This window comes from Ahaetulla prasina, chromosome 5 (genome assembly GCF_028640845.1).
Source record: "Ahaetulla prasina isolate Xishuangbanna chromosome 5, ASM2864084v1, whole genome shotgun sequence".
NCBI lineage: Eukaryota > Metazoa > Chordata > Lepidosauria > Squamata > Colubridae > Ahaetulla > Ahaetulla prasina.
The window spans coordinates 52382696-52402088 of NC_080543.1; positions in this window are offsets into that span (position 1 = coordinate 52382696).

Here is a 19393-nt window from a genome sequence, read left to right on the forward strand (position 1 = left end):
AAAGGGTGACCCCGGCCTAGCTGAAAATTAAGACCAATCTCATTGTGTTGCATCACCTGGAAAGTCATGGAATCAATCATAAACCAAACCATTAACCTCCATTAGAGACAAACAACCTACTCTCTAACAAGCAATTTTCTTTCAATCAAAATTTGTCCTGTAATCTGCAATTCTTACACTGTAAAAACATATGGGCTACACAACTTGACCAGGGTAAAGCAATAGGCACAATTTACATAGACTTCTGTAAAGCCTTTGATTCAGTGGTACACAACAAAATACTTTTAAAACTCAAATTGTATGGCATTTCTGGATCCCTGTATGTAAATATCTGTGCTCCTGTCAAACAGGCAACAAGTAGTCAAAATAGGGAGTCGGCACCCTAGTAGTCAAACCCTGCACCTGTTAACAGCAGTGTTCTCCAAGGCAGTGTTTTAGGACCCACATTCTTTATACTTTACATAAAAGTATAAAATGATCATATTATAAGCAATTGTATTCTCTTCGTTGATGATATAAAACTATTCAATACTGCTTCCCTACAAAGAGACCTTGACTATGTGTCAGAATGGTCAAACAATTGGCAACTCCAAATATCAACCAAGAAATGCTCTGTCTTACACATTGGCAAAAAAACAAAGGAAACAAATGAAACAAATGAATCATCAAATAAATCAACTTAGAGGTTTCACTAGAAACACAAATCACTAGACTCAAATTATCCTATTTCAAAGGCATTATTTATACAAAGACTCAATTCCCCAAAGAAGTCTATAATATTGGGGAAAATGAAAGGAAAGGGAACAAGAGGATGCTCAGCAACATGGTGGATATATTCAACAACGATGGCAATGAGTGTATTGTTGGAAAATGTGAAGGATCAGGCTAAAGATAGATTGTCCTGCAGAAAATCTATATGTCCATTAAAAATTGACACAGAAATTAGTTTTTTTTTTAAGAAGAACAAATCAAACTGATCATTCTCATTGAAAAGGGAAGTCATGTAGGTCTATAGGAGCCAAGCCACAAGGTCTTATATTATAGAAATGATTAAATAGAAATCATATTAAATGTATCACAAGTATAAAAGATAGAGTATGCATTACCAAGCTTAATCAGTCCAAGATCTTTTGTCATAGAAGAATCCTACCGAGAAAGCTTGTAAATCAAATGTTTGTTTTTGTAGACTACCAGATTCAGTAAAAACCACTCCCAGCAGTTTACAGCATAAAAACATATTAAAAACATAAAAGATGACAATGTAAACAACCATAAAAGAATATGTAGTGGTGATATTTATTTTTCAAATGTGAACCCTTTTTAACAGGGAAAAATAGTTATATAGAAAAAGGTATATCACAGTTTCAGCAATTAGATATTCTGTCACAAATCTAAATCATTATTATAACCATTATAACCATTATATAAACCATCAAGAGTCTAAAGTAACTGTCTGAACTTACATCCTATTTTACTTGTAGTTACAGCTTGTTGCTATATTTGTGCATATAAGCTTCCTATATTTTTTGCTAGGAGGTTGCAAGTTCCCAATACAAAGAGATTGGTAACCATTAGTTGTTCCCTGCTCCCCTCCACAATGAGTTTAATACTTCATGTTTCAGTGACCACATCACATTCAATTATGATATATTTTTCCCTTTATGAGGAAATATATTGTAAGTATATTACATAAATATATTTATGTAATATGATTAAAAATTAGAAAATTCTATTATTTAAAACAAAGTATTGTGTTTCCCCTAAAATAAGACCCTGTCTTATATTTTTTTGAACTCTGAAATAAGCACTTGGCCTTACTGCCATGCGCTCAAAAGCCCGACTGGGCTTATTATCAGGGGATGTCTTATTTTGGGAGAAACAGGATATTAAGATAAAAAAGTAAAAAAAAATCAGTATTAATTGCAGTTTAGGATATCAATATTATCTTCTATAATCAAATAAAGTTATTTGACTCTTTGTCCAAAGTTAAATGGAACTTCTATAGCTTGATTTAATCACCTGGGTCCAGATCAAAGAAAATATACCTCTTGACCTCATCTTTATCCCCAGCTTCAAGAGAACAATTGGTTCAGGAATCTGAAGATCATGCTTGGTACCTTTCTCAAATGTTTATACTTTAATTAATACTTACATTATGTATATTTATTTGTATAAATGAATGTTCAATGTATATTCATTGGAAGTATAGATTCCAAATTTATTTTGTCTTTTAGGAGGATGTAATAGGCAAGAAAAACAAAATGCACATGTGGTACCTTGCTCAATAATAGTCACAGTGAGACGGCTCTTAAAGTCCTAGTGGACAACCATTTAAATATGAGCCAGCAGTGTGCAGCAACTACCAAAAAAGCTAACACAGTTCTAGGCTGCATAAATAGAATAGAATCAAGATCACATGAAGTGTTACTACCACTTTATAATGCCTTCGTAAGGCCACACTTGGAATACTGCATCCAGTTTTGGTTGCCACAATGTAAAAAAGATGTTGAGATTCTAGAAGGAGTGCAGTGAAGAGCAACAAAGATGATTAGGGGACTGGAGGCTAAAACATATGAAGAACGGTTGCAGGAACTGGGTATGTCTAGTTTAATGAAAAGAAGGACTAGGGGCGACATGATAGCAGTGTTCCGATATCTCAGGGGTTGCCACAAAGAAGAGTTTGTCAAGCTATTCTCCAAAGCACCTGAAGATAGGACAAGAAGCAATGGGTGGAAACTAATCAAGGAGAAATGTAACTTAGAACTAAGGAGAAATTTCCTGACAGAACAATTAATAAGTGGAACAACTTGCCTCCAGAAGTTTTGAACACTCCAATACTGGAAGTTTTTAAGAAGATGTTGGATAACCATTTGTCTGAAGTGGTGTAAGGCTTCCTGCCTAAGCAGGGGGATGGACTAGAAGACCTCCAAGGCCCCTTCCAACTATGTTATTCTATTCTAATAGCATTGCACAAATTAAATTAAGGTGGGGCATGTTCCTGTTGTCTAATAACCATAATAGCGTTTTTCAAACAAGCAGACAAAATCTAGCTTAGGGAAACAACATAAAAAATAGTAACATTCATTTTGTATAGTATTTATGTTGCTATTTATGTATTAATGTTATTTATTTTTACTTTCAGCATTTGGCTCAACTCTTCTGCATTGATTCAGCCATCTTCTTTACAGCCTTTCTGCTGAACAAATTGGAAATTCTTGTGCTGTCATTTTCACATTTTGTAAACTTTGCCTTAATACAGATAAAGGAGGATGTATTAAAATTATTCTGTTGTAACTTTTGAAAATATTCATCTGAAGCTTGGCAAGGTTACAAATCTCTAAAGGGCTTATCATCCTAGAGATTTTCATTCCATTCTGCCAAAAAAATGAAGCAGCTTCAGGCATTTTGAAATTTTGCCATTGTAGCCTTTGAATAAATCATTTTTTCAGATCAAATACTGAATCTTAAAGTGGTTTGAACTGAATTGGATTGTCACTGAAATTTGAATCACAAGCTAGAACTGAATTATGCTCTCTGAATATCCAAAATCAGTTTGAGTCAACCATGGTTGAAATAGGCAACATCGTTTGAAGCTTGGATGAACAAATACGTAATGATTATGGTTTTCATGGTATTGGCTTGTGTAATGTTCTTTGCCCTATTTTGCACATGTACAATCCATAACAATCCTTTCCTTCCATTTTATAACCTTGTAAACTTTTGAATAATGAATAAGTGATGTTGTGAATGAATCATGATGCAATGATAGGAAGTGTGGAGCTTTTCTTATGAGGTGTGAGATAATTGTATCATCTTTCTCTTTTTGTGAGCCAACAACTATTAATCTGTATAAGTTGGTAGTCATGTAAATTCCATAAATAAAATTGGAAAATGTTTTTAAAAGGTTTTTTTAATGTAGATGCTTTATGAATATAGAAAAAATAAATAGAAGAGAAAGTGATGGGTTTTGTATGCACATGTATATCCACATGTGATACCACACTGTGAAAAAACAACAAAAAGAGTAGTTGGTTCTGATTAAGAGCAGATAAAAGTAATCAACTGAAAATATTCTTACAGGGGGCGTGGCCATGACCGTGGTGGGGTAAGGACCTTTCCTTCACTTCACAGGGCTTAATAATGAAGATTTATGAGGATTAATGCTGTTTGGAATGCACCGTTATGGATGAAAGTTAATAAATCATGAAGTGGAAGTGTTAATAGCCCAGCAGACTGAATTTAAAACTGGTAGGTCATCTGAAACTGCTTGAATTAAGGAGTTTTTACTGCGTGGGATGACCGAACTGGCAAACACGATGAGTTTGGAATAAATTGCTGTCTTTGCTTTCCTTATTATAATTATCGTGTTCTGTGTTAAATGCTGAGGCTAAGGAATATCAAAGACTGAATTTGCTAATGAGAAGAATTTAATTGAAGAGATTGATCTTTTGTGCTGGACTGACTGGCTGAAGAGAAGATTTTTATTAGGTGGATAATTTTTTTTTTATTTTCTTTGAGAGCAAATTAATAGCTTGTTTATATTACAGAAAACAAATATGCATAAACCTTTTCACATTTTAATTTTAAATTGTGAAGCACCTGACTGGACTAAAGGTTTCTATTTCTTCTGATACCCATTCAACCTGATTTCCTTCCATTTTATAACCTTGTAAACTTTTGAATAATGAATAAGTGATGTTGTGAATGAATCATGATGCAATGATAGGAAGTGTGGAGCTTTTCTTATGAGGTGTGAGATAATTGTATCATCTTTCTCTTTTTGTGAGCCAACAACTATTAATCTGTATAAGTTGGTAGTCATGTAAATTCCATAAATAAAATGTGTTCAGTTTGTTGCTGTGGAAAATGAGAGAAAATATTAGGAGAAATATTATATAAATAAAATGTGTTCAGTTTGTTGCTGTGGAAAATGAGAGAAAATATTAGGAGAAATATTATATAAATAAAATTGGAAAATGTTTTTAAAAGGTTTTTTTTTAAAATGACTCAACAACTTTCAGAAGCAGCAACTTGCTGCAGCTTTAAATAAAATTGGGGAAAAATAGCAGGACTATCAGAGCGTATAGATAATTTGACATTTAAAACTGAAACAGTTAAGAATGGCTTCAAATAGCTTCACATATAGATTGAAGATGATTTGAAGTTTGCATATGAAAGAAGGCCATTGAATTACTGTATAACAGAAGCAATGTTGTGAATAGAATAGAATAGAATAGAATAGAATAGAATAGAATAGAATAGAATAGAATAGAATAGAATAGAATAGAATAGAATAGAATAGAATAGAATAGAATAGAATAGAATAGAATAGAATAGAATAGAATAGAATAGAATAGAATAGAATAGAATAGAATAGAATAGAATAGAATAGAATAGAATAGAATAGAATAGAATAGAATAGAATAGAATAGAATAGAATAGAATAGAATAGAATAGAATAGAATAGAATAGAATAGAATAGAATAGAATAGAATAGAATAGAATTTTTTATTGGCCAAGTGTGATTGGACACACAAGGAATTTGTCTTGGTGCATATGCTCTCAGTGTACATAAAAGAAAAGATACGTTCATCAAGGTACAACATTTACAACACAATTGATGGTCAATATATCAATATAAATCATAAGGATTGCCAGCAACAAGTTATAGTCATACAGTCATAAGTGGAAAGAGATTGGTGATGGGAACTATGAAACGATTAATAGTAGTGCAGATTCAGTAAATAGTTTGACAGTGTTGAGGAATTATTTGTTTAGCAGAGTGATGGCGTTCGGGAAAAAACTGTTCTTGTGTCTAGTTGTTCTGGTGTGCAGTGCTCTATAGCGTCGTTTTGAGGGTAGGAGTTGAAACAGTTTATGTCCAGGATGAGGGATCTGCAAATATTTTCACGGCCCTCTTCTTGATTCGTGCAGTATACAGGTCCTCAATGGAAGGCAGGTTGGTAGCAATTATTTTTTCTGCAGTTCTAATTATCCTCTGAAGTCTGTATCTTTCTTGTTGGGTTGCAGAACCGAACCAGACAGTTATAGAGGTGCAAATGAAAGACTCAATAATTCCTCTATAGAACTGAATCAGCAGCTCCTTGGGCAGTTTGAGCTTACTGAGTTGGCGCAGAAAGAACATTCTTTGTTGTCCTTTTTAATGATGTTTTGATGTTAGCTGTCCATTTGAGATCTTGCGATATGATAGAACCTAGAAATTTGAAGGTTTCTACTGTTGATACTGTGTTGTCTAGTATTGTGAGAGGTGGAAGTATGGAAGGGTTTTCCTAAAGTCTACCACCATTTCTATGGTTTTGAGTGTGTTCCAGATTGTTTAACATATTGTTACACTGTCATTGTTATTGTATGACAGATTTTATTCTTCCTGCATATTCCATTAATTTATATTTTAAATGGGAGTTATAAAAATAATGTCATGGAATGTGAAGGGTACAGGAATCAGATTAAAAGAAGAAGATTGGAATTTAAGATTAAAAGGATTTACCAGACATTTTATTTTACAAGAAACCCATCAGAAATCTGAAGATTCAAATAGAATGTATATAAAAGGTATGCAAATATATGAAAAGCATTTGGAACTTCAAAAGCTAGAGGAGTTGCAACACTGATATCAGATAGGGTGTACTTTGAAAACATAAGGTAATTTTGGATGAAGATGGAAGATATGTAATAATTGTTGGAAATCTTAATGAGGAAAAAGTGACACTTGTTAATTTATATTTACGAATGAAAACAAAGAGAATTTCTTGAAAAATAACAAAATTTTGGAGAATGAAAGTGTAGGAAAGTAATTGTGGCTGGGGATTTTAATTTAATCAGAGATAAAATAGACAGTACTAATCCCACCCGCTGTGGAGGAGCAAATAAAATGGGGATTTTAAATATGTGGATGCTTAGTGGTTGATGTGGAGAGAGGTTAAAGGAATTGAGAGAGTATACACTTTTTCTCTAAGATATATAATACATATTCTAGAATTGATTATATTTTTATTTTCTAAAGATTTGTTGAATAATGTGGATAAGGTAGATGTGAATTTTTAAAGATTCTGATCATGCAGAAGTTATGGTGGACTTAGATTTTAATTTTGAGAAAAAAAGAAGCTATTGGAGATATGATGAGAAATTGTATAAAAATGAAAAGGATAAAAAATGGATACTTAAAAAATTGGAGGAAAGTTGGAGATTAAATGATAACGGGGAGGTTAAATTTGAAATTGTTTGGGATGCGATGAAAGCGGTGTTTAGAGGAGAGTATTAAATTATCAAGTAGGAAATATAAAATTATAAAATTAAAATGGAAAGAGATAAAATCAGATTAAAGAATTGGAAAATCAATTTTGCTTACTAAAGAAAAAAAATTCTTCAGGAGCTTAATATGTTAAGAAATAAAATGATAGAAGAAGATACAGAGTTTTGTTTAAATAGAAAGAGATTTACCAGACATTTTATTTTACAAGAAACCCATCAGAAATCTGAAGATTCAAATAGAATGTATATAAAAGGTATGCAAATATATGAAAAAGAATTGATTATATTTTTATTTGATTATGACATGTAAATATAACTCAGAAAGACTCTTAAAATTATCAAGTAGGAAATATAAAAATTATAAAATTAAAATGGAAAGAGATAAAATCAGATTAAAGAATTGGAAAATCAATTTTGCTTACTAAAGAAAAAAAATTCTTCAGGAGCTTAATATGTTAAGAAATAAAATGATAGAAGAAGATACAGAGTTTTGTTTAAATAGAAAGAGATTTAGATTTTTTTTTGCATAGATAATGTTGAGTTATTAAGAATAAGTTTCAAAATAGAGAAAATTATAGATGGAGAATTTTGAATATATTCTTTATTGAAAATAGATTTAGAATATTATGTCAAGACAAAAAAAAGGAAGATATAGTTTGAGATGTATGATGACAATTTAATTATTGAATTTAGAAGGGTTTAAGATTGCATGCAAAATTTCTTGGGGAAATCAGAGACTCCATGGAATAGTTGATATCCTTTGGTTAGAAAGGAGAAAAAGAAGCTTGGGTCTTCTTTTTCTGATCATGAGTCCAATTAGAATTGAAATATTAATAGGGTTACTGGATATTGATTTTGCTCAGGCCTGACCAGGTCAGAGATAGGCATAAGAAATCGTTATTTTGATCAAATGGAAAGAAAATTCTGTGGCTGTGGATTATTTGATGTTGAACAGTATGCTGTTAGAGACTTGGCCTCAGGAACCAGAGGGAGTGGCTATATGGATCGTGATATGGTGATTTGATGACTGCCTCGACAACATTTTTTCTTTAGGTACAGATTTTGGTGACATCTAATAGAGGCGTTGGTAGATGGATTGTAATTATTTGTGCTGACGTAATGTTGGAGATAAATTCCGTCAGGAAGGTCTATTGGGAACAGGAGAGTCGGTGGTGCAGAGGAAGAGCTATGGTAATTGGCAAAAGTCATCTGGTGGTGTGCTGAGAGTTGTTAAAAGCAACTAAGGACAGGTAGTCGGATTGTCCTGTTGCTGGTTGATGAAAGGAGATATGTTAGAAATTCTGTATGGCTTATGGTGATAGAGAAATGATAAGGATCAGTTTAGAAGTTAATATGTTAAATTAGACCTGATGAAGATTCTAGAAAGGATGGTTTTTGGAATATATGAATGTATCTTGGTGAGATATAAAGATGAAAAGATATGTGTTTCAAGGATTGAGTTGGAGAAAAGCGAGGGAAGTGTACCATTCTGGATTAGAAAGGCCACATTGATATTTAACAAAAGGCCGGAGCGGGTCGGGATGCCTCAGGACGGGTTCCGTGATAAGGCTTTGAGGGCTGTGAATGCTTCTTGACCGAACGCAACCTTCTTCCTGAGGAGCTGAAGTGGAGCTGCCAGTGAAGCCCGGGATGAAGGTCCGTAGTTGAAGAGCAGTGCTGAACATCCTTCAGACGAGGGCTTCCCAGCTACACAAATTTACTACATGGGTCCATTTATGCCTCGAGATGATATGCCCGAGGAATTTATGGAAGTCCGGAAGAAGACACATCTCAGCTGAGAGTTGTGCGTTGAAACCAGACCGATGAGGTGGCTTTCCTGGACCGAGTAAATCAGGATGTCGTAGGTAGATAACCACGAACCGATCCAACATGTCTCGGAACACGTGCTCATGAAGTGCTGGAAAACGGGGAGCATCAACCCAAATGGCATGACAGTGTATTCAGAGGTCCGAGGTGAATGCTTCCATTGTCCTTGATCCGCACCAGGTTGTAGGCAGATAAGCTTGGTGAAGATCGGGCCTAACCTTCCAGTAGCTCCGGATGAGCGGCAGGTAGCGATTCACCGTAATGGCGCTATGTAATCACAGATAGCGCAAGTCCCCGTCTTCTTCCAAGAGGACCAGAGAGGGACTTTGAAGGCCGGATGAAGGGCCAGGTTTTTGTCCAGGAAGTCCCTGAGGGCGCCAACTGGCCCGGCATGGAATACAGGCGTCCCACAGGCAGTGGTGCTGGGGCAGGGTCCACGGGCAATCAGGGGCCGGCTGGGGTAGTCGGTCCGCCTCGCTGAACACGGGTCCGAGCTCAGGAGGCAAGGTGATGGCAGCTACGTAGGCACAGGTGTGGCGGATGAACGACTGCAGACTCGAAAGAGATGGTGCCGACCAGGCCACCTGAGGATCGAAGCCAGGCCATAAGGACCAAGGAAAATGAAGGTCCGCCGTGACATAAAACTGGATCGCCTCATGGTCCCCAATAGCCAGGCGCAGGCTGGTGGAATTTAATGGGCCGGACACCAGTTCTCGCCCATCAATTGTCTCTACCGCAGGAGGGTCCACGGAACCACGGGACCGCAAAAGAGTCCACGCATGCGCCTGAGCCGTGGTTAACCATATCCGTGTCCAGAATCAGATGCGAGGGGGCCCAGAGTCTACTTCCAACGCCCAGTGTTAGTACGGCCCGACCTAGGGTTTAGGTCGGGCCTGCCCGCTTATTGGTCACGAGGATGGGACGGCATGGACTTCGCTTCTGGGGCAAGAAGCGCGGCGGCCGGACAGTAGGACTTGGCGCCCGCCCGCCTCCTGGGCTGTCAGGCGAGTCTGAACCCCATGCTCTTCCGCAGCGTTACAAAACGCGACCCTGGGTGCTGGTGGTTGGAAGTGGGGGCAGATGTCACGGGTCCCTGCGAGACTCGCCACAGACGGGCATCGAGGCGGAGAAGCACCAAGTTGTCGAGGTCCGGCGCCCACCCGGGCCAGCTGCCTTGCACCTCTGAGAGTCCCTGGAACGCTCACCAGCGCTGCATCATTCCAGTCAGAGTCCTGGCACAAAAGAAAATTGGCGATGTACTCTGCAGGGGCGTTTTTGACGAGTTCCTTAAGGCGCCTGGTTGCCAGCATTGAACGGGGTCCTCATACATGGTGCAGGTGCTGAAACGCTGTTGGTCCGCCAGCAGGCTGTCCTGAGCAAGAGGCGTGGCCCATCGAGCAGCCGAGCCGGAAAGAAGGTTAATCACAAGGCCACCTTAGCCCGGCCGCCTGGGAAATATAGCCATGTAGAGCTGGCACTGTCCCAAGAAGGTCGGAACATCTCAGGCTGCCCAGAAAACTTATCCGCACGGTTATCGGGCACTTATGACGAGGAGGAGGAAGGATGCTGCAGGATTCCTGGCAGCAAGTTGGCCTGCCAAGGAGCCTGCTGGAGCTGATTAGCTGCTTAGCTGCTAACTGTTGATGCTGCTGATCCATCTTGAGAAGGTTTTAGAGGTCTTGGACAAAGTGTTTTTCCCCAATACTAGCAAAGAGTAGAGGCCTTCCTTTTTTTTTATTTACATAGATATGTCCTGACCCACGGGACAAGTTTCTGGAGATAACAGGAAATTATAGATAAGGCCAGAATTACTAGAATATATTCTTTCCATTGAAAAGTTGCTAAAATCATTACTTTGAAGACAAAAAGGAAGTTATCTATTTATAGTCTCTGCAGATAGAAATTATGACTTGGCTTTGTCCGATCTTGCTGCTGGGAGGCGATTGTAGGATGCATCAAACTGTTCTTGGGATTAATCAGAAGGAGGTATAATCAAATTATTGAAATTCTCAAGAGAAGCAGGGCTCCAGGTCTTTCACTTTCTGAATCATCTTCCAGGAGCTCCAGGAACCTGAACACAGAGTTAGTAAAAAGAAATTTGAGATTTTTAAATAGGAATTTTTTTGAATTTAGTAATAGAAATTCTAAATTATTGGCAAAGATAAAGATAAAAGAGAGAGAGAAATTGGAGTTTGATAGATGATAGAGGTATAAGATGTTATAAAAATTAGAGAAATGTGAAGTGGTTAGAAATTTTTCAGAATCTATATTCAAAGAAACCAATTAATCGGGGAAAATTGCTATTTAGAAAAGTATGTGGTGAAAATTGATCAAACATATAAGGAATTGATGGAAGAAGATATAACACAAGATGAGATTAATGGAATAAAAAAAAAAAATTAGGAAAGCTCCAGGTGAGGATGGATTACCTGTTGAGTTTTATAAAGAATTTAAAGAATTAATAATACCAAGACTGCAAAAATTATTCAATGGAATATTACATGGTGAAACCTTCGTCATGGAATAGAACGGTGATATCCTAATTCCTAAACCAGATAAAGATTTAGAAAGGATTGAGTCCTATCGCCCATTTCTTTAATTAATCAGGATGCAAAGTTATTTACTGCTATTATAAGTAATAGATTAAATAGATTTATAGATAGATATATAAGTTATAATCAAGTAGGTTTTGTGAAGGGTAGATACATGAGTGATATTGTTAGAAGAGTATTAAATATTATAGATGTAGCTGAATATAATGGTGATAAAATTGGTATAGTATCATTGGATATTTTTAAAGCTTTTGATTCTGTACAATGGGAAACTATTAAAGTAATTGTGGAGGCTTTAGGCTTTGGTAATAAGTTTATACATGTTATTTCAAAATTGTACCAAAAGAGCAGTGCAAGAGTGAAGGTGAATGGAATATTAACTGAAGAGATAAAATTAGAAGCTGGTACGAGACAAGGATGTCCCTGTCCCCAACATTATTTTTATTGGCTATGGAAATATTGACAAAATGATAGAAAAGATGAAGAATTAGAAGGATATAAGGGTATAAGATAAATTTGTATGGATGATACTTTAATTATTTTGAAAATGTAGAGAAAGATCTGAAAAGATATATAAGCATTTGATAGAATTTGAGGAAATGACAGGATTGAAAGTAAATTGGTCAAAGTCAGAATTATTGATGGATAGTAATGGTAATGAGTCTGAGAATATGCAAGAGCAATTTGGGATAAGGATTAAAAACACATTGAAATATTTGGGTATAGTGCTTTCACTTAAGGTTAAAGAATTGAAAAAACTTAATTATGATGTGGTGATTAACGAAATTGAGAAGATAGATAAATATAAAATTTTAAAGTTGTCTTGGGTTGGTAGGATTGCAATGTGTAAGATGATGTTGCTGCCCAAGTTCAACTTTTTATTCGAGATGCTACCACTAAATTTGACAGAGAAAGATATTGAAGGATATCAGAAAAAACTGGATAAATTTTGTAATGGTGGCAAAAGACCTAGATTAGTGAAGAAAATGTGGTATCAAAATCAAAAGGAAGGTGGATTAGGAATCCCCAAATTATTTAATTATTACTGTGCGTATGGTATCCGGATAGTGGTAAAAATATTAAAGGTGAAGATAACTATTGGAGAGACTTAGAGTTAAGGATATAGAGAATTTGGATCAAGGTGGTTTTAGATAAAGCAAATTTAAAATGTGTAAGTAGAAGTTATTGGTTAAAGGATTAAGTAAAATGTGGAATAAATTTGTTAAAATTTTAATTCGGATATAATCTTTTGGGGAGACAATTGAATTTGGCCGATTAAAATAATATAAAACGTAATGAAGTGATTAAAGAGGAAAATATAGAAATTATTAGAGATTGGATAAAAGTTATGGAAATGAAAGGAGGAATAAAGAAATTATTGAAAAATTAGGGTTAAGTTGGTTTGAAAAATACAGATAGAAAATGGACAAAAAACTAAGGAAAATTATTCGATAAATAGATGTGAAACTGAATTTGAATATTTAGTATCTCGGATTATGAAAGATGAAATTGGGCTAAGGGGACTCGTTAGTAGGGTTTATAAGATTATAAATTCTGATGAAAAATTACAAAGAGTGATGAGGACAAATTGGGAAAAAGATCTTAATATTGAAATACCAGAGTCAGATTGGAATGTGAATTGGAAGAGTAGAATTATGAAAACTTTATCTATAAGGATTAAAGAGCACAATTATAAAGTTGTTTGGAAATGGTATTTGACTCAGTAAGATTGTCACAAATGGATAAAAATTAGTAAAAATGTTGGAGATGTGAGATGGAATTGGGGACTTATGAACATATGTGGTATAATTGTGATAAGGTTAAAAGTTTTGGCAACAATTGGAGAAAATGATATTTGAAATGATGGGAAAGTAATAACATTGAGAGTGGAAACTATATTATTGTTGGTAATTAAGGAAATAGAATTAACAAAATATGAAAAGAATTGATTAGAATTATGATTATAATAGGTAGAATTATAATAGCTAGATATTGGAAACTAGATGTGATTTTAGAATAGAAGAGGAATTCTGAAATGTGGAAATTAGCTTTAAATGATAAAATGACATGTGATATTAAAATTAGAAGTGGGGTGTATAAAGAAGATATTTTCTGGAAGACTTGGAAACCATTTGTGGACTTTGCGCTTGGAACATTGGACGCTTCAGTACCTGTACCTCGAGAACGTGGATTTTGGCAATCATGAGGATATATCCGAAGACCCAAATCTTCCTTTTATGTATAGCACAAGGGTGTAATAATGTATTTTCTTTTTGTTTGTTTGTTGCAAAAAAAGTAATAAAAAATTTAAAAAAAATAAAAAAATAAAAAAAAATAAAAAATAAAAGCACAATCCAATTTAAAACAAAAAAAAAAAAAGAAAATATTCTTACATTGTGAATATATTAATCTTATTCTACAACTATGAATTTTTATAATAATATAAATAAAATGTGTTCAGTTTGTTGCTGTGGAAAATGAGAGAAAATATTAGGAGAAATATTATATAAATAAAATGTGTTCAGTTTGTTTCTGTGAAAAATTAAATAAAATAGGCAACATAAGGTGAAGTTGCATTTTTAAAAAATACGTTCAGGCTCTCCATTGCATTGATTCATGTAGTGTTCTTTGTCCTACTTTGTAGTCAAGTATCTTGACTTTCTCTCCTTGCATTTTATAACCTTATAAATTATTTTTTCAGCTCTTTGTTCATGAATGTATTATGCTGTTTATTTCATATGATCCTTGGGGAGCAAACTAATTGTGTTCATTAATTATAATCAATGATGTCTCACCGAAAATCAATAATGTAAAACAAATATGCATAAACCTTTTCACATTTTAATTTTAGGCACAGTAAAGCAGTTGCACAGAAGATATACCTAACAAAGGGTCTACAACAAGATTGTTATTGTATGACAGATTTTTATTCTTCCTGCATAGCTCCATAGAAACATTAAGGCAGTGGCTGGAATGCTGTTAGTATCAATCATTATAAAGGTGAGTGTAAAATCCCCCTCCCCTGCTTTCTCAGAAATTAGCCACATGTGCAGCAACAGCTGCCACTGTATGGATATTTCACAGTATTTCTCCCAATATAGAGCCCCTCTCCATTATTCTCTCCAACTCCATGTCCTTGACATTTCTTTTCCTCTTTCCATGCAGATAATATCCAATGATTCTCAGTTGAATATACTTTCCTTCTGCCCACTTTTTAATTTTAAATTGTGAAGCACCTGACTGGACTAAAGGTTTCTATTTCTTCTGATACCCATTCAACCTGATTTCCTTCCATTGACCATCAGAAGGGGCCTGAAACTATTGAATAACTATATATGTATCTCAACTTCCAAAGAGCTTCTATCAGGCTCATAACAGGCAAATAGAAGAAAGAGAATCAAATTGCTAGCCTTCCTTCCTTCCTTCCTTCCTTCCTTCCTTCCTTCCTTCCTTCCTTCCTTCCTTCCTTCCTTCCTTCCTTCCTTCTCACTCACTACTATTACTTCAATGTCTGTATGTGTGAGAGAGAAACTATATGTAAGATAGTTTTAGAAATGGACATTATTTGTAATGGTGGCGAATAAGCTGTAGCTTAGGTGTAGGATGAGGGTAGAGGTTAGTTCTCCCAGCTTGTGGGTTGGTTTCCAAACATTTCATTACCAGGCTAGGAAACATCTTCAGTAGAGGTTAGAAGATGTCAATGTTAGTGTTCCTCTCTTTATAAGGGCTTTATGTAGTCAGTGGGGGGTTATAATAGGGAGGTCATATCAGGTGAGGGTCTTGTGATGCAAACCTACTGGTTTGACAACTGGTTTGCTGACCGTGTGCATGTGCAGTTTGCAGAAAATTGAACTTCTGCATTGCTGAGAGCAAGGGAAACAGCTGAGGAGTGGCAATCCACTCTGCTGCCCCTGATCAGCTGGGCTTCGGAAGCAGAAATATAGGTGAGTATAACGCAGGGGTGGGCGGGCCCACTTCAAAGAAACAGAGAACCGGTTTGGTCACGGCTGAAAGTTGGAGCTAACAGTTTGCCTGAACTGGTCAGAACCGGTAGAATCCCATCACTGTTGTGATGCGATCCTCACTTGATGTGACCTCCCCATCACAAGACCTATGGACCACACAAAGCCCTTATAAACAGAGGAACACTGACACTGACAACCCCTAAACTCTCCTGAATATGTTACCTAGCTTGGTAATGAAACATTTGGAAACCAACCCACAAGATCAGTGAAAGGATCTCCACTCTCATGGACATTATTATTTTTATTTGATTATGACATGTAAATATAACTCAGAAAGACTCTTAAAATATTGTCAATAAAAGCTTACTAACTAACTAAATAAATATCTCAGATACATATCATACATTAACTTAAATTTGTACAATACTCGGTCATTACATAAGCATATGTCTGTGCAGAAGCCAGGTGTCTAGTTTGTTCCGCAGCTCAAATATAAATGGCCCTAGCATATGACAATTGTGTGAAGAGAAGAGGGACAACACTTTTTAAAACTGAAACAGTTAAGAATGGCTTCAAATAGCTTCACATATAGATTGAAGATGATTTGAAGTTTGCATATGAAAGAAGGCCATTGAATTACTGTATAACAGAAGCAATGTTGTGAATAGAATAGAATAGAATAGAATTTTTTATTGGCCAAGTGTGATTGGACACACAAGGAATTTGTCTTGGTGCATATTCTCTCAGTGTACATAAAAGAAAAGATACGTTCATCAAGGTACAACATTTACAACACAATTGATGGTCAATATATCAATATAAATCATAAGGATTGCCAGCAACAAAGTTACAGTCATACAGTCATAAGTGGAAAGAGATTGGTGATGGGAACGATGAAAAGATTAATAGTAGTGCAGATTTAGTAAATAGTTTGACAGTGTTGAGAGAATTATTTGTTAAGCAGAGTGATGGCCTTCGGGAAAAAACTGTTCTTGTGTCTAATTGTTCTGGTGTGCAGTGCTCTATAGCGTCGTTTTGAGGGTAGGAGTTGAAACAGTTTATGTCCTGGATGTGAGGGATCTGTAAATATTTTCACGGCCCTCTTCTTGATTCGTGCAGTATATAGGTCCTCAGTGGAAGGCAGGTTGGTAGCAATTATTTTTTCTGCAGTTCTAATTATCCTCTGTGTCTGTGTCTTTCTTGTTGGGTTACAGAACCGAACCAGACAGTTATAGAGGTGCAAATGTCAGACTCAATAATTTCTCTGTAGAACTGAATCAGCAGCTCCTTGGGCAGTTTGAGCTTACTGAGTTGGCACAGAAAGAACATTCTTTGTTGTCCTTTTTTAATGATGTTTTTGATGTTAGCTGTCCATTTGAGATCTTGCGATATGATAGAACCTAGAAATTTAAAGGTTTCTACTGTTGATACTTTGTTGTCTAGTATTGTGAGAGGTGGAAGTATGGAAGGGTTTCTCCTAAAGTCTACCACCATTTCTACGGTTTTGAGTGTGTTCCAGATTGTTTGGTTGCACCACAAGGCTAGTCGTTCGACCTCTCGTCTATATGTGGATTCGTCATTGTCTCGAATGAGACCAATCACTGTTGTGTCATCTGCGAACTTCAGTAGCTTAACAGATGGATCGTTGGAGATGCAGTCATTGGTATACAGAGAGAAGAGAAGTGGGGAGAGCACACAGCCTTGGGGGGCCCCTGTGCTAATTGCATAGGTATTTGATATGATCTTGCTTAGCTTCACCTGCTGCTTCCTGCTCCTTCCACCTACTGCTTTGTGTCTATGTTATACACAAAAGCAAGAAATATTGCCATGATGGGGAGAAAGAATTATTGAATTTTCATTATCTATGAAATAATCAAAAATGTGGATGTTGGGATTTTCTTTGTGCAATCATCTCTCCAGAAATTTGGAATCATTTTCTATGCTTCAATAAAATCCCAGGGAAGAAGCATATAGATTTGGGCTGCATACATAAATTGACAACAACAAGAGATATTTGTATCATCTCAATGTTTGCAGTGCAGATACGATAGCTATATTAATAAGAAACTTTCCCTATTATAGCAGTCTTTTTTTTTTCCTTTCAAATCTGAAAACCTGGGTAACCTGGTAGGTTGCACAATAATACAAAAACAGTCAGCACCATTCATCACTGTGCAGCAATACTTCATCTCAAAAAGTCCTGCAGTAACTGAGACATCAAATTGAGAGCAGACAGATACAGTGCCATTGTTCCCCATCTCATTGGGTGATTTTGGGCAAGTCATTATCTTTAAGCCTAACCTACATTCTAGGGATGTTATTGTCAGATACACCAATGATAGGTTTGCCCTAATATCCCCAAACTTCTGCAATACCCTTGAACTTTAAGAGATTGAATGAAAGACACACTTCAGAATTAGGAACAAGGCTAAGAATTAAACTAAATTTGAATGAAATGTAAGCCTAATTAAAAATAAATAAATCCAACTAAATGTCGTCAACATGTTTACTTCTTATATATTTAAAATGTCTTATTTAAAATGTAGTAAATATATAACTTGATTAAAACTTCTAATGCACTTTTGAGCTGCCTCAAGGATATGGTGTGCTACATGAATTCCTCAGATATCAAGTTCGAGTTAGAGAAAATTAAGCTTTTTTTTTTTCAAGGAAAGAAATGCCCTGGGAAATGGAAAGGAAAATTGTGACAAAATATTTATAGGTTAATTCTGAGAAGGATGGGTTAAAGTCTTAAAATACTTCTACTCATAATAACTTTTTTGAATAAATAAAGGTTAGCATAAAATATAATTTAGTTGATCAAATTTCAAATATTGTTTTCAAACCTAGGAAATTTCCCTCCCAAAACAGTGCCTATCACTACTAACTTGTGATGCTTATTTTCAAACTGTATGTGTGTTTTAATGTATTAATGAAAAAATGTCTTTCCAAATAAAGTTAAACAAAGTGAGAGTCAACTGCTTCTACTTATTTGTTTTACACCTCAGAGGTTATCAATTACAGCTGCCCTAGAAATGCATCAGTGTAGTCAACAGGCAAATATAGCAATTGCAATCTGATTCTCCCACTAATGTACAGCACTCTTATGTCAGCCTAATTGCTGTATTATAGCATCTCTTCAACCTTCAGACTGCTTGTGCTACTGAAATCAGCAGATTCTGTATGGTCGTGAAGAGTTACTCCCACTTAGGACTTTGACAAATCCCTTTTCAAACTTTCACAGTAATTAAATTGACAGCATAAAGATGATCATTTATATTTGCCAACGCCAACAAAATCCTTTCTCTATTTTTTTTAAATAAACAAAACTGCATAGGAGTTCTGCTTACTGAAGAGATCCTTCAAATGAGAGAAAAGATCTAAGATTTTTATTTATCAAGCATTACCAGCTATATTAAGGCTAGTCACCAGTTTGTCTTATTAAGAACAAAAGAAAAAGAGGAAATCATCCTGTTAATACCTATTTACCCGTCTTTAATTCTCAAATCAGGAAGAGTAGGATTAGAACACAACATATGTATGTTTAATTTAGGTTACAATTTATGCACAACACATGCTTGAAATATGTAGAGCTGAAAATTTTCATTGAGAAGGCAAATCTGGTTATTTTGGTGTACAGCGCAATCAGAATCTATAAACCATACTTGGATATATTAGTTAAACCAGTTCTATTTTTTTAATTTGTAGATTGAATAAAATTTTGGGAGGGTAGAAATACAATGCTGTTATGATTCAGGTGAACACATAGAATTTTAT